Source organism: Drosophila virilis, unplaced genomic scaffold (genome assembly GCF_030788295.1).
Source record: "Drosophila virilis strain 15010-1051.87 unplaced genomic scaffold, Dvir_AGI_RSII-ME tig00001317, whole genome shotgun sequence".
NCBI lineage: Eukaryota > Metazoa > Arthropoda > Insecta > Diptera > Drosophilidae > Drosophila > Drosophila virilis.
The window spans coordinates 286,865-301,333 of record NW_027212833.1 but is presented as its reverse complement, the minus strand read 5'-3'; the positions used below and the strand labels follow the sequence as shown (position 1 = coordinate 301,333).

General features: G+C 39.1%; 1 protein-coding gene across 6 annotated transcripts in view; it reads right to left on the bottom strand.

Annotated features, from left to right (window-relative positions):
* The window catches only part of LOC138911529 (lachesin-like), a 202,912-nt gene that overhangs the window by 131,164 nt on the left and 57,279 nt on the right, over positions 1–14,469 (bottom strand). The gene's annotated exons all lie outside the window — the stretch shown is intronic.

Here is a 14,469-nt window from a genome sequence, read left to right as displayed (position 1 = left end):
AATTACATTATACCTTTTAAACCTATTTTTATTGGATTCAGGGTATACAAATTATAAGCTCCACAAGATAATACATATGGATAATATTGAAACATGATGCAATACAGATGCACGAATTATAACGACTGTCAGGCAAGTCATTGTCCACTGCAACTTAATTCCTTAGAAGAGCATTTTAATAAATTTAATCATAGCTGTTTGGAATCAGCTATTTTTTTAAATTGCTCCTGCGTTATGGTAGACTCCGAATATGTATGCTAACCTCGAAGAAGCCGATTGTACGAACTAGTTCGGTTCAGATGTAGATTTCCGTTTATCCGCATCGATAATGTCCTTGTCCAAATTATTGACACATTTAAGGCAGGGCCATTGAGTTTCGGCATCACTATGTCAGCAGATTCGGAATTTTTCGGAACATGTTTACACATTCCATCTGCTGTTTGATCTTGAGTATGGACACTCTGTTTCTAAAATATGTCTACAGGGTAATAGAGTGCTTTTGCAGCCAGTGAAAGACAATCTGCCATCAGATCAGAAATGCTGTGCGACTTGCCGATGAATATGTTCTTGACCATTGTCTACAACATATTCAGTAGTTGAGCTCTGTTCTGGCTGGGCCACCCAAGACTTAGCAGTCGGCAGCCGAACCTGGACATTATCATAAGATTCTGTAGAAAGCACATACACACCCGTAACCACGTGTTTAGGCATTACAGAATGCATGCAGCAGCGTGTCCAGCATGTCAACTCAGTTTGCCAACAAAAAAGGAGTCCTGCAATCCACATTTTGTCTATGCTTGATAGAGTGATTGCGGATCAGATTCACCCTAAGCGTGATTTAGCAACCACAGTTCCTGTCTAAAGATTTTCGAGACGATGATGATGGGTTCCAGCAATCCTAACGGACCGAAAATTGAAGACGCATTCGAACGGATAATCCACTTTGTATTTTTTGTTATGTTTACATTTAAGTGGATTAGTGGGTAGTCATTGGGAAGGGTGCGGGGGGTCTTAAGTTCCCATTTCAGCTAAAATAATATCAAGTCTTTAGCTACGGGTCTTAAGTTCCCATTTCTGTGTGGAAAGCAAGATCATATTGGGCAGGGGGAGTGCGTAAGTGACGCGTGCGCAGGACGGGAATGACAGAAGTAGGGGAATTGGGTAAATATTAGGAAGGGGTGAAGTGTTTTGTGTTTCCATTTGTGTGTGGGGAGCAATAAAACAATTGATTACGATGGGTGTAATTGGATGGAAAGGTGAGAAGGGACAGGGAGTTTGTTGATAACGCATGCGCAAGATCATGAATATTTTTGTTTAAATTGACATTTGTGTGTGTGTGTCTGTTTTTTTTTTTTTGTTTCCTACGGCACGGATGTATGGTATCATCGTAAAATACTGATGGCTCAGGCCAGAAATAGTGCGGGGTGCACTGAGCCTATAGGGAACTGACATATTCCTCCTGAAGTCTTTCTTGTAACCGCTGATGCCCATATCGGTACAGCATAGAGCAGCACGGATGCTACAACTCGCGCGAGGAGTAGGCGTCTACCTGATCTAGGTCCTCCTATGTTGGGTGGCATCCTCCTCCTGCATTTTGGCGAAGGCTGTTGTCTAACATGACCCCAAAATACTTAATTTCGCGGTGGACAGCAACACGCTCGCTTTTTCTTCGTCACAGCGAAGCAAGTTTCAGTCAGTAAATCAGTAAATTAATTACTCTATGGCTTGTGCTGCTGGTTGAAAAACTCAATATAAAAGTGGCAATAAGGGAAGCCTGCTACTTTAAGTCATAGTAGATGTATACTACGGTGAAATGTGCGGTAGCTCTGTTGGAATTTCAATTAATTGGAAAAATTTTGACTTAGCAATTGAGTTGTCGTTGGACTTTAAATCAATCTTTAAATATGAACATGCATGCTGAACGGCGATGATAGCCTGGCAAAGGCAGTTGACCTATTTAAGCAAGAAATAGTTCAAATGGAAGCTTATATATAAGGTGCACTTTATGTCCCTCTCAAATTTTTACCACTGGTTCAAGTACAACCTTAAAAAAAAGGTTGCGGCTCTTCGAATATATAGCCTGAACACATTGAAAATAGATAATAAGGGTATATTGTTTTTTTGCAAGTATACGTAACACGCAGAAGAAAGCATCTGAGACCCAATAAACTATATATATTATAAGTAAATTCCCGGTATGTTTAATAATCAAGATCTTTCTTGGAATACGTTTAGTTGATTTCCGTGATGTAAAATAAACAATATATATTTTGAGGAAACTCTTTCTGTTTTATTCAAAACTAATTTTGAAAATGAAATTTCAATTAAATCCCTTCATGAAACCTAACACTGGTAACGGCAGCAGTGTAACTTCTACGGGTGGTGTGGGCGCTTTATTCTATGACATTTTTAGCTTGGTTTCAGCGACCGAAATGTTGTCAGTAATTATGACCATGTTGCAACTGCTCATCTTATATAAAGTATTCAAATTGATTGTTAATAGCTAAGATTATCGAGACATGTTCGTATGTCTATCGTACCGTATGTAACATATGAGCACTTTGGAAACGACAAGTGGTAAGATTTAAAATTTTTAACGTCTGTTCTTCTAGTCACCGTGCAAAAAGAAGTTTACTATAAATTCAATAATCAATTAAAATCTATCAATATCGATCTGAGTTAAGTTTTTGGAGCTAACCTCAAATTTGATATGCTTATTTGGAATTTTGATATCGAATTAATCTAGCCAGGTCCGTCTGTCCGTCCGTATCTTAAGACACGTCGATCTCTGAATCTATTAGTGCTAGCGACTTAAACGTAGGTCCTTCTAGTACCAGCACAGTACGATATTGATTCCCATATCCGATAGCATTTCTCGTTTCCATGCTATCGATAAGAATTATTCTTGATATATTGTTTTTTTTTTAGCAAATCTCTTAGATCTTGAGGACTAAAGTCATTAAACTTGACTCGTAGCTTCTAGAATAGTGTATAGAGGTCTAGTGTCTTTGACGTTATACGAATTATGATTGAATCCTGCGCTGTGCTTATGTGCTGCTATTTTAATAGGTTTTTATTTTCTTTGAAAATAAATTGTTGGTATAACGGTCGAGTAGAACGCGTAGCATGTAGCGCAGTCGATTATGGGACCCAGTCCAATTGAGGGAATATCACCTAGTTGGGAGCTCTCTCATACTTGTTTACCTTTAATTTAAATAGTATATAATAATATTTAACTTATAATTTGGGATAGGTTATGATTGGAGCAAGGAAATTACCAAAACTCTTTTTAGGCAGCTAATGTATGCGGCAACAAAATAGTATAATAAGAAAAACGATATTCGGCAATTCGAAGATTAATAACCTTAGCAGAAAAACACCTTGGAAGTTTTCTGAATTTTGTATACCCTGAACCCATTGAAAATGGGATAAAAGGGTATAATATTTTTGTGAAAATGTATGTAACAGGCAGTAGGAAGCATCTCCAACCTCATAAATCATATATATTATTGATCAGCATTAATAGCCGAGTCGATATAACCATCCAAATTTAGCTCGCGCTACGTACTTTCTTGTGTTTATTTATGTATTGCCAAGAAGTCAATTGAGGCCTAAGTTGGTGGGCAATATAAATTGGGTTATTAACTTGATTTATAGCTCTGCGGTGGTAGCGGGGAGGTTATATATATATATAAGATTCCAAAAGCAACATATCAAGTTTGATGATTCTAGCTCCTAATATTTACCCCATAGGCTCAAAAAACAGGATATCGATATCGATTTTTATCGATTGCTTGGAAACGGAACAAGTTATCGATTATCGAAAATAAGCTCGATCTGCGCTGACACTAGAAGGACATACAGCTAAAATAATATCAAGTCTTTAGCTACGGACAGACAGACGGAGACGGCTAGATCGACTCGGCCATTGAATATATATACTTAATGGGGTCGGAGACGCTTCCGTTTGCCTGTTGCATTTGCACAATTACATTATACCTTTTAAACCTATTTTTATTGGATTCAGGGTATACAAATTATAAGCTCCACAAGATAATACATATGGATAATATTGAAACATGATGCAATACAGATGCACGAATTATAACGACTGTCAGGCAAGTCATTGTCCACTGCAACTTAATTCCTTAGAAGAGCATTTTAATAAATTTAATCATAGCTGTTTGGAATCAGCTATTTTTTTAAATTGCTCCTGCGTTATGGTAGACTCCGAATATGTATGCTAACCTCGAAGAAGCCGATTGTACGAACTAGTTCGGTTCAGATGTAGATTTCCGTTTATCCGCATCGATAATGTCCTTGTCCAAATTATTGACACATTTAAGGCAGGGCCATTGAGTTTCGGCATCACTATGTCAGCAGATTCGGAATTTTTCGGAACATGTTTACACATTCCATCTGCTGTTTGATCTTGAGTATGGACACTCTGTTTCTAAAATATGTCTACAGGGTAATAGAGTGCTTTTGCAGCCAGTGAAAGACAATCTGCCATCAGATCAGAAATGCTGTGCGACTTGCCGATGAATATGTTCTTGACCATTGTCTACAACATATTCAGTAGTTGAGCTCTGTTCTGGCTGGGCCACCCAAGACTTAGCAGTCGGCAGCCGAACCTGGACATTATCATAAGATTCTGTAGAAAGCACATACACACCCGTAACCACGTGTTTAGGCATTACAGAATGCATGCAGCAGCGTGTCCAGCATGTCAACTCAGTTTGCCAACAAAAAAGGAGTCCTGCAATCCACATTTTGTCTATGCTTGATAGAGTGATTGCGGATCAGATTCACCCTAAGCGTGATTTAGCAACCACAGTTCCTGTCTAAAGATTTTCGAGACGATGATGATGGGTTCCAGCAATCCTAACGGACCGAAAATTGAAGACGCATTCGAACGGATAATCCACTTTGTATTTTTTGTTATGTTTACATTTAAGTGGATTAGTGGGTAGTCATTGGGAAGGGTGCGGGGGGTCTTAAGTTCCCATTTCAGCTAAAATAATATCAAGTCTTTAGCTACGGGTCTTAAGTTCCCATTTCTGTGTGGAAAGCAAGATCATATTGGGCAGGGGGAGTGCGTAAGTGACGCGTGCGCAGGACGGGAATGACAGAAGTAGGGGAATTGGGTAAATATTAGGAAGGGGTGAAGTGTTTTGTGTTTCCATTTGTGTGTGGGGAGCAATAAAACAATTGATTACGATGGGTGTAATTGGATGGAAAGGTGAGAAGGGACAGGGAGTTTGTTGATAACGCATGCGCAAGATCATGAATATTTTTGTTTAAATTGACATTTGTGTGTGTGTGTCTGTTTTTTTTTTTTTGTTTCCTACGGCACGGATGTATGGTATCATCGTAAAATACTGATGGCTCAGGCCAGAAATAGTGCGGGGTGCACTGAGCCTATAGGGAACTGACATATTCCTCCTGAAGTCTTTCTTGTAACCGCTGATGCCCATATCGGTACAGCATAGAGCAGCACGGATGCTACAACTCGCGCGAGGAGTAGGCGTCTACCTGATCTAGGTCCTCCTATGTTGGGTGGCATCCTCCTCCTGCATTTTGGCGAAGGCTGTTGTCTAACATGACCCCAAAATACTTAATTTCGCGGTGGACAGCAACACGCTCGCTTTTTCTTCGTCACAGCGAAGCAAGTTTCAGTCAGTAAATCAGTAAATTAATTACTCTATGGCTTGTGCTGCTGGTTGAAAAACTCAATATAAAAGTGGCAATAAGGGAAGCCTGCTACTTTAAGTCATAGTAGATGTATACTACGGTGAAATGTGCGGTAGCTCTGTTGGAATTTCAATTAATTGGAAAAATTTTGACTTAGCAATTGAGTTGTCGTTGGACTTTAAATCAATCTTTAAATATGAACATGCATGCTGAACGGCGATGATAGCCTGGCAAAGGCAGTTGACCTATTTAAGCAAGAAATAGTTCAAATGGAAGCTTATATATAAGGTGCACTTTATGTCCCTCTCAAATTTTTACCACTGGTTCAAGTACAACCTTAAAAAAAAGGTTGCGGCTCTTCGAATATATAGCCTGAACACATTGAAAATAGATAATAAGGGTATATTGTTTTTTTGCAAGTATACGTAACACGCAGAAGAAAGCATCTGAGACCCAATAAACTATATATATTATAAGTAAATTCCCGGTATGTTTAATAATCAAGATCTTTCTTGGAATACGTTTAGTTGATTTCCGTGATGTAAAATAAACAATATATATTTTGAGGAAACTCTTTCTGTTTTATTCAAAACTAATTTTGAAAATGAAATTTCAATTAAATCCCTTCATGAAACCTAACACTGGTAACGGCAGCAGTGTAACTTCTACGGGTGGTGTGGGCGCTTTATTCTATGACATTTTTAGCTTGGTTTCAGCGACCGAAATGTTGTCAGTAATTATGACCATGTTGCAACTGCTCATCTTATATAAAGTATTCAAATTGATTGTTAATAGCTAAGATTATCGAGACATGTTCGTATGTCTATCGTACCGTATGTAACATATGAGCACTTTGGAAACGACAAGTGGTAAGATTTAAAATTTTTAACGTCTGTTCTTCTAGTCACCGTGCAAAAAGAAGTTTACTATAAATTCAATAATCAATTAAAATCTATCAATATCGATCTGAGTTAAGTTTTTGGAGCTAACCTCAAATTTGATATGCTTATTTGGAATTTTGATATCGAATTAATCTAGCCAGGTCCGTCTGTCCGTCCGTATCTTAAGACACGTCGATCTCTGAATCTATTAGTGCTAGCGACTTAAACGTAGGTCCTTCTAGTACCAGCACAGTACGATATTGATTCCCATATCCGATAGCATTTCTCGTTTCCATGCTATCGATAAGAATTATTCTTGATATATTGTTTTTTTTTTAGCAAATCTCTTAGATCTTGAGGACTAAAGTCATTAAACTTGACTCGTAGCTTCTAGAATAGTGTATAGAGGTCTAGTGTCTTTGACGTTATACGAATTATGATTGAATCCTGCGCTGTGCTTATGTGCTGCTATTTTAATAGGTTTTTATTTTCTTTGAAAATAAATTGTTGGTATAACGGTCGAGTAGAACGCGTAGCATGTAGCGCAGTCGATTATGGGACCCAGTCCAATTGAGGGAATATCACCTAGTTGGGAGCTCTCTCATACTTGTTTACCTTTAATTTAAATAGTATATAATAATATTTAACTTATAATTTGGGATAGGTTATGATTGGAGCAAGGAAATTACCAAAACTCTTTTTAGGCAGCTAATGTATGCGGCAACAAAATAGTATAATAAGAAAAACGATATTCGGCAATTCGAAGATTAATAACCTTAGCAGAAAAACACCTTGGAAGTTTTCTGAATTTTGTATACCCTGAACCCATTGAAAATGGGATAAAAGGGTATAATATTTTTGTGAAAATGTATGTAACAGGCAGTAGGAAGCATCTCCAACCTCATAAATCATATATATTATTGATCAGCATTAATAGCCGAGTCGATATAACCATCCAAATTTAGCTCGCGCTACGTACTTTCTTGTGTTTATTTATGTATTGCCAAGAAGTCAATTGAGGCCTAAGTTGGTGGGCAATATAAATTGGGTTATTAACTTGATTTATAGCTCTGCGGTGGTAGCGGGGAGGTTATATATATATATAAGATTCCAAAAGCAACATATCAAGTTTGATGATTCTAGCTCCTAATATTTACCCCATAGGCTCAAAAAACAGGATATCGATATCGATTTTTATCGATTGCTTGGAAACGGAACAAGTTATCGATTATCGAAAATAAGCTCGATCTGCGCTGACACTAGAAGGACATACAGCTAAAATAATATCAAGTCTTTAGCTACGGACAGACAGACGGAGACGGCTAGATCGACTCGGCCATTGAATATATATACTTAATGGGGTCGGAGACGCTTCCGTTTGCCTGTTGCATTTGCACAATTACATTATACCTTTTAAACCTATTTTTATTGGATTCAGGGTATACAAATTATAAGCTCCACAAGATAATACATATGGATAATATTGAAACATGATGCAATACAGATGCACGAATTATAACGACTGTCAGGCAAGTCATTGTCCACTGCAACTTAATTCCTTAGAAGAGCATTTTAATAAATTTAATCATAGCTGTTTGGAATCAGCTATTTTTTTAAATTGCTCCTGCGTTATGGTAGACTCCGAATATGTATGCTAACCTCGAAGAAGCCGATTGTACGAACTAGTTCGGTTCAGATGTAGATTTCCGTTTATCCGCATCGATAATGTCCTTGTCCAAATTATTGACACATTTAAGGCAGGGCCATTGAGTTTCGGCATCACTATGTCAGCAGATTCGGAATTTTTCGGAACATGTTTACACATTCCATCTGCTGTTTGATCTTGAGTATGGACACTCTGTTTCTAAAATATGTCTACAGGGTAATAGAGTGCTTTTGCAGCCAGTGAAAGACAATCTGCCATCAGATCAGAAATGCTGTGCGACTTGCCGATGAATATGTTCTTGACCATTGTCTACAACATATTCAGTAGTTGAGCTCTGTTCTGGCTGGGCCACCCAAGACTTAGCAGTCGGCAGCCGAACCTGGACATTATCATAAGATTCTGTAGAAAGCACATACACACCCGTAACCACGTGTTTAGGCATTACAGAATGCATGCAGCAGCGTGTCCAGCATGTCAACTCAGTTTGCCAACAAAAAAGGAGTCCTGCAATCCACATTTTGTCTATGCTTGATAGAGTGATTGCGGATCAGATTCACCCTAAGCGTGATTTAGCAACCACAGTTCCTGTCTAAAGATTTTCGAGACGATGATGATGGGTTCCAGCAATCCTAACGGACCGAAAATTGAAGACGCATTCGAACGGATAATCCACTTTGTATTTTTTGTTATGTTTACATTTAAGTGGATTAGTGGGTAGTCATTGGGAAGGGTGCGGGGGGTCTTAAGTTCCCATTTCAGCTAAAATAATATCAAGTCTTTAGCTACGGGTCTTAAGTTCCCATTTCTGTGTGGAAAGCAAGATCATATTGGGCAGGGGGAGTGCGTAAGTGACGCGTGCGCAGGACGGGAATGACAGAAGTAGGGGAATTGGGTAAATATTAGGAAGGGGTGAAGTGTTTTGTGTTTCCATTTGTGTGTGGGGAGCAATAAAACAATTGATTACGATGGGTGTAATTGGATGGAAAGGTGAGAAGGGACAGGGAGTTTGTTGATAACGCATGCGCAAGATCATGAATATTTTTGTTTAAATTGACATTTGTGTGTGTGTGTCTGTTTTTTTTTTTTTGTTTCCTACGGCACGGATGTATGGTATCATCGTAAAATACTGATGGCTCAGGCCAGAAATAGTGCGGGGTGCACTGAGCCTATAGGGAACTGACATATTCCTCCTGAAGTCTTTCTTGTAACCGCTGATGCCCATATCGGTACAGCATAGAGCAGCACGGATGCTACAACTCGCGCGAGGAGTAGGCGTCTACCTGATCTAGGTCCTCCTATGTTGGGTGGCATCCTCCTCCTGCATTTTGGCGAAGGCTGTTGTCTAACATGACCCCAAAATACTTAATTTCGCGGTGGACAGCAACACGCTCGCTTTTTCTTCGTCACAGCGAAGCAAGTTTCAGTCAGTAAATCAGTAAATTAATTACTCTATGGCTTGTGCTGCTGGTTGAAAAACTCAATATAAAAGTGGCAATAAGGGAAGCCTGCTACTTTAAGTCATAGTAGATGTATACTACGGTGAAATGTGCGGTAGCTCTGTTGGAATTTCAATTAATTGGAAAAATTTTGACTTAGCAATTGAGTTGTCGTTGGACTTTAAATCAATCTTTAAATATGAACATGCATGCTGAACGGCGATGATAGCCTGGCAAAGGCAGTTGACCTATTTAAGCAAGAAATAGTTCAAATGGAAGCTTATATATAAGGTGCACTTTATGTCCCTCTCAAATTTTTACCACTGGTTCAAGTACAACCTTAAAAAAAAGGTTGCGGCTCTTCGAATATATAGCCTGAACACATTGAAAATAGATAATAAGGGTATATTGTTTTTTTGCAAGTATACGTAACACGCAGAAGAAAGCATCTGAGACCCAATAAACTATATATATTATAAGTAAATTCCCGGTATGTTTAATAATCAAGATCTTTCTTGGAATACGTTTAGTTGATTTCCGTGATGTAAAATAAACAATATATATTTTGAGGAAACTCTTTCTGTTTTATTCAAAACTAATTTTGAAAATGAAATTTCAATTAAATCCCTTCATGAAACCTAACACTGGTAACGGCAGCAGTGTAACTTCTACGGGTGGTGTGGGCGCTTTATTCTATGACATTTTTAGCTTGGTTTCAGCGACCGAAATGTTGTCAGTAATTATGACCATGTTGCAACTGCTCATCTTATATAAAGTATTCAAATTGATTGTTAATAGCTAAGATTATCGAGACATGTTCGTATGTCTATCGTACTGTATGTAACATATGAGCACTTTGGAAACGACAAGTGGTAAGATTTAAAATTTTTAACGTCTGTTCTTCTAGTCACCGTGCAAAAAGAAGTTTACTATAAATTCAATAATCAATTAAAATCTATCAATATCGATCTGAGTTAAGTTTTTGGAGCTAACCTCAAATTTGATATGCTTATTTGGAATTTTGATATCGAATTAATCTAGCCAGGTCCGTCTGTCCGTCCGTATATTAAGACACGTCGATCTCTGAATTTATTAGTGCTAGCGACTTAAACGTAGGTCCTTCTAGTACCAGCACAGTACGATATTGATTCCCATATCCGATAGCATTTCTCGTTTCCATGCTATCGATAAGAATTATTCTTGATATATTGTTTTTTTTTTTAGCAAATCTCTTAGATTTTGAGGACTAAAGTCATTAAACTTGACTCGTAGCTTCTAGAATAGTGTATAGAGGTCTAGTGTCTTTGACGTTATACGAATTATGATTGAATCCTGCGCTGTGCTTATGTGCTGCTATTTTAATAGGTTTTTATTTTCTTTGAAAATGAATTGTTGGTATAACTGTCGAGTAGAACGCGTAGCATGTAGCGCAGTCGATTATGGGGCCCAGTCCAATTGAGGGAATATCACCTAGTTGGGAGCTCTCTCATACTTGTTTACCTTTAATTTAAATAGTATATAATAATATTTAACTTATAATTTGGGATAGGTTATGATTGGAGCAAGGAAATAACCAAAACTCTTTTTAGGCAGCTAATGTATGCGGCAACAAAATAGTATAATAAGAAAAACGATATTCGGCAATTCGAAGATTAATAACCTTAGCAGAAAAACACCTTGGAAGTTTTCTGAATTTTGTATACCCTGAACCCATTGAAAATGGGATAAAAGGGTATAATATTTTTGTGAAAATGTATGTAACAGGCAGTAGGAAGCATCTCCAACCCCATAAATCATATATATTCTTGATCAGCATTAATAGCCGAGTCGATATAGCCATCCAAATTTAGCTCGCGCTACGTACTTTCTTGTGTTTATTTTTGTATTGCCAAGAAGTCAATTGTGGCCTAAGTTGATGGGCAATATAAATTGGGTTATTAACTTGATTTATAGCTCTGCGGTGGTAGCGGGGAGGTAATATATATATATAAGATTCCAAAAGCAACATATCAAGTTTGATGATTCTAGCTCCTAATATTTACCCCATAGGCTCAAAAAACAGGATATCGATATCGATTTTTATCGATTGCTTGGAAACGGAACAAGTTATCGATTATCGAAAATAAGCTCGATCTGCGCTGACACTAGAAGGACATACAGCTAAAATAATATCAAGTCTTTAGCTACGGACAGACAGACGGAGACGGCTAGATCGACTCGGCCATTGAATATATATACTTAATGGGGTCGGAGACGCTTCCGTTTGCCTGTTGCATTTGCACAATTACATTATACCTTTTAAACCTATTTTTATTGGATTCAGGGTATACAAATTATAAGCTCCAGAAGATAATACATATGGATAATATTGAAACATGATGCAATACAGATGCACGAATTATAACGACTGTCAGGCAAGTCATTGTCCACTGCAACTTAATTCCTTAAAAGAGCATTTTAATTAATTTAATCATAGCTGTTTGGAATCAGCTATTTTTTTAAATTGCTCCTGCGTTATGGTAGACTCCGAATATGTATGCTAACCTCGAAGAAGCCGATTGTACGAACTAGTTCGGTTCAGATGTAGATTTCCGTTTATCCGCATCGATAATGTCCTTGTCCAAATTATTGACACATTTAAGGCAGGGCCATTGAGTTTCGGCATCACTATGTCAGCAGATTCGGAATTTTTCGGAACATGTTTACACATTCCATCTGCTGTTTGATCTTGAGTATGGACACTCTGTTTCTAAAATATGTCTACAGGGTAATAGAGTGCTTTTGCAGCCAGTGAAAGACAATCTGCCATCAGATCAGAAATGCTGTGCGACTTGCCGATGAATATGTTCTTGACCATTGTCTACAACATATTCAGTAGTTGAGCTCTGTTCTGGCTGGGCCACCCAAGACTTAGCAGTCGGCAGCCGAACCTGGACATTATCATAAGATTCTGTAGAAAGCACATACACACCCGTAACCACGTGTTTAGGCATTACAGAATGCATGCAGCAGCGTATCCAGCATGTCAACTCAGTTTGCCAACAAAAAAGGAGTCCTGCAATCCACATTTTGTCTATGCTTGATAGAGTGATTGCGGATCAGATTCACCCTAAGCGTGATTTAGCAACCACAGTTCCTGTCTAAAGATTTTCGAGACGATGATGATGGGTTCCAGCAATCCTAACGGACCGAAAATTGAAGACGCATTCGAACGGATAATCCACTTTGTATTTTTTGTTATGTTTACATTTAAGTGGATTAGTGGGTAGTCATTGGGAAGGGTGCGGGGGGTCTTAAGTTCCCATTTCTGTGTGGAAAGCAAGATCATATTGGGCAGGGGGAGAGCGTAAGTGACGCGTGCGCAGGACGGGAATGACAGAAGTAGGGGAATTGGGTAAATATTAGGAAGGGGTGAAGTGTTTTGTGTTTCCATTTGTGTGTGGGGAGCAATATAACAATTGATTACGATGGGTGTGATTGGATGGAAAGGTGAGAAGGGACAGGGAGTTTGTTGATAACGCATGCGCAAGATCATGAATATTTTTGTTTAAATTGACATTTGTGTGTGTGTGTCTGTTTTTTTTTTGTTTCCTACGGCACGGTAGTATGGTATCATCGTAAAATACTGATGGCTCAGGCCAGAAATAATGCGGGGTGCACTGAGCCTATAGGGAACTGACATATCCCTTCTGAAGTCTTTCTTGTAACCGCTGATGCCCATATCGGTACAGCATAGAGCAGCACGGATGCTACAACTCGCGCGAGGAGTAGGCGTCTACCTGATCTAGGTCCTCCTAAGGCTGTTGTCTAACATGACCCCAAAATACTTAATTTTGCGGCTTGTGATAAGCACAGCCTTTGTTTTATGGCCTGTCAGCTCCAAGCTAGCGGCACTCATCGAGCTGGCCACGATCCTTATGGCTGCATTCGCTGCAGCTTCTACTTCTTCTATTTATTTGCCCTTCCCTGGGATTTTTTCACTCTTCGTCGTACATTATGTTCCTAAGACCGACTCCTGTCGGACCCCTGCTGAGACCATGTAAATCTTAACACCGTCATCCGTATCATAACTCAATATCAGATCGGATAAGTAGTTGTATATTATTCGGAAAAGGGAGGATGGTATCCCTATTCGGTCTAAGGCTTCCAGTATAAGAGACCAGCTTGCTGAGTTAAAAGCATTGCGGATGTCCAACGTAATTGCCGCGCAATACTCCTCATCTCCCCACCTTCGTCTGGTTCCCTCTATTGTTTTAGTGGCAATATCTACCACCGCCTTAATTGCGTCGACCGTAGACCTTGCCTCGCGAAATCCATACTGGTGCTTGGACCTGCCTCTTACTCCACATCGGCATTTTGAAGTCGCTTATATACATCCTCTCCATGATCTTTCCGGCGTGTCCAGTAGGCAGATTGGTCTGTATCCCGAGGGTTTCTCTATTGGCTTGTCCCCTTTTGGTAGAAGGATTAGTTTCTGTCGCTTCTATCTCTTAGGGAATACACCGTCCTGTAGACATCTAGTATATGTCTCGGCGAAGGCGTCTGGTTTTGTTAGCATTGCTAACTTTAGCGCCTTGTTGGTACCCCATCTGGTCCTGGAGCCTTTTTGTCGCTTAGGCTTTTGCTTGCCGCTAACACGTCGTCTGCCGACACCTGCTGCACTAGCTCCGTGCTCAGTGAGCGGTTGGCTACTTCCAGTCGTGAGTGTTGGGGGAACAGTGGCAAGTGCGGTATTGCAGGTCACCTGGGTTGTTCCCTGGCTGCGGATCTTCTTCGTGTAGGTTTCCTCGTC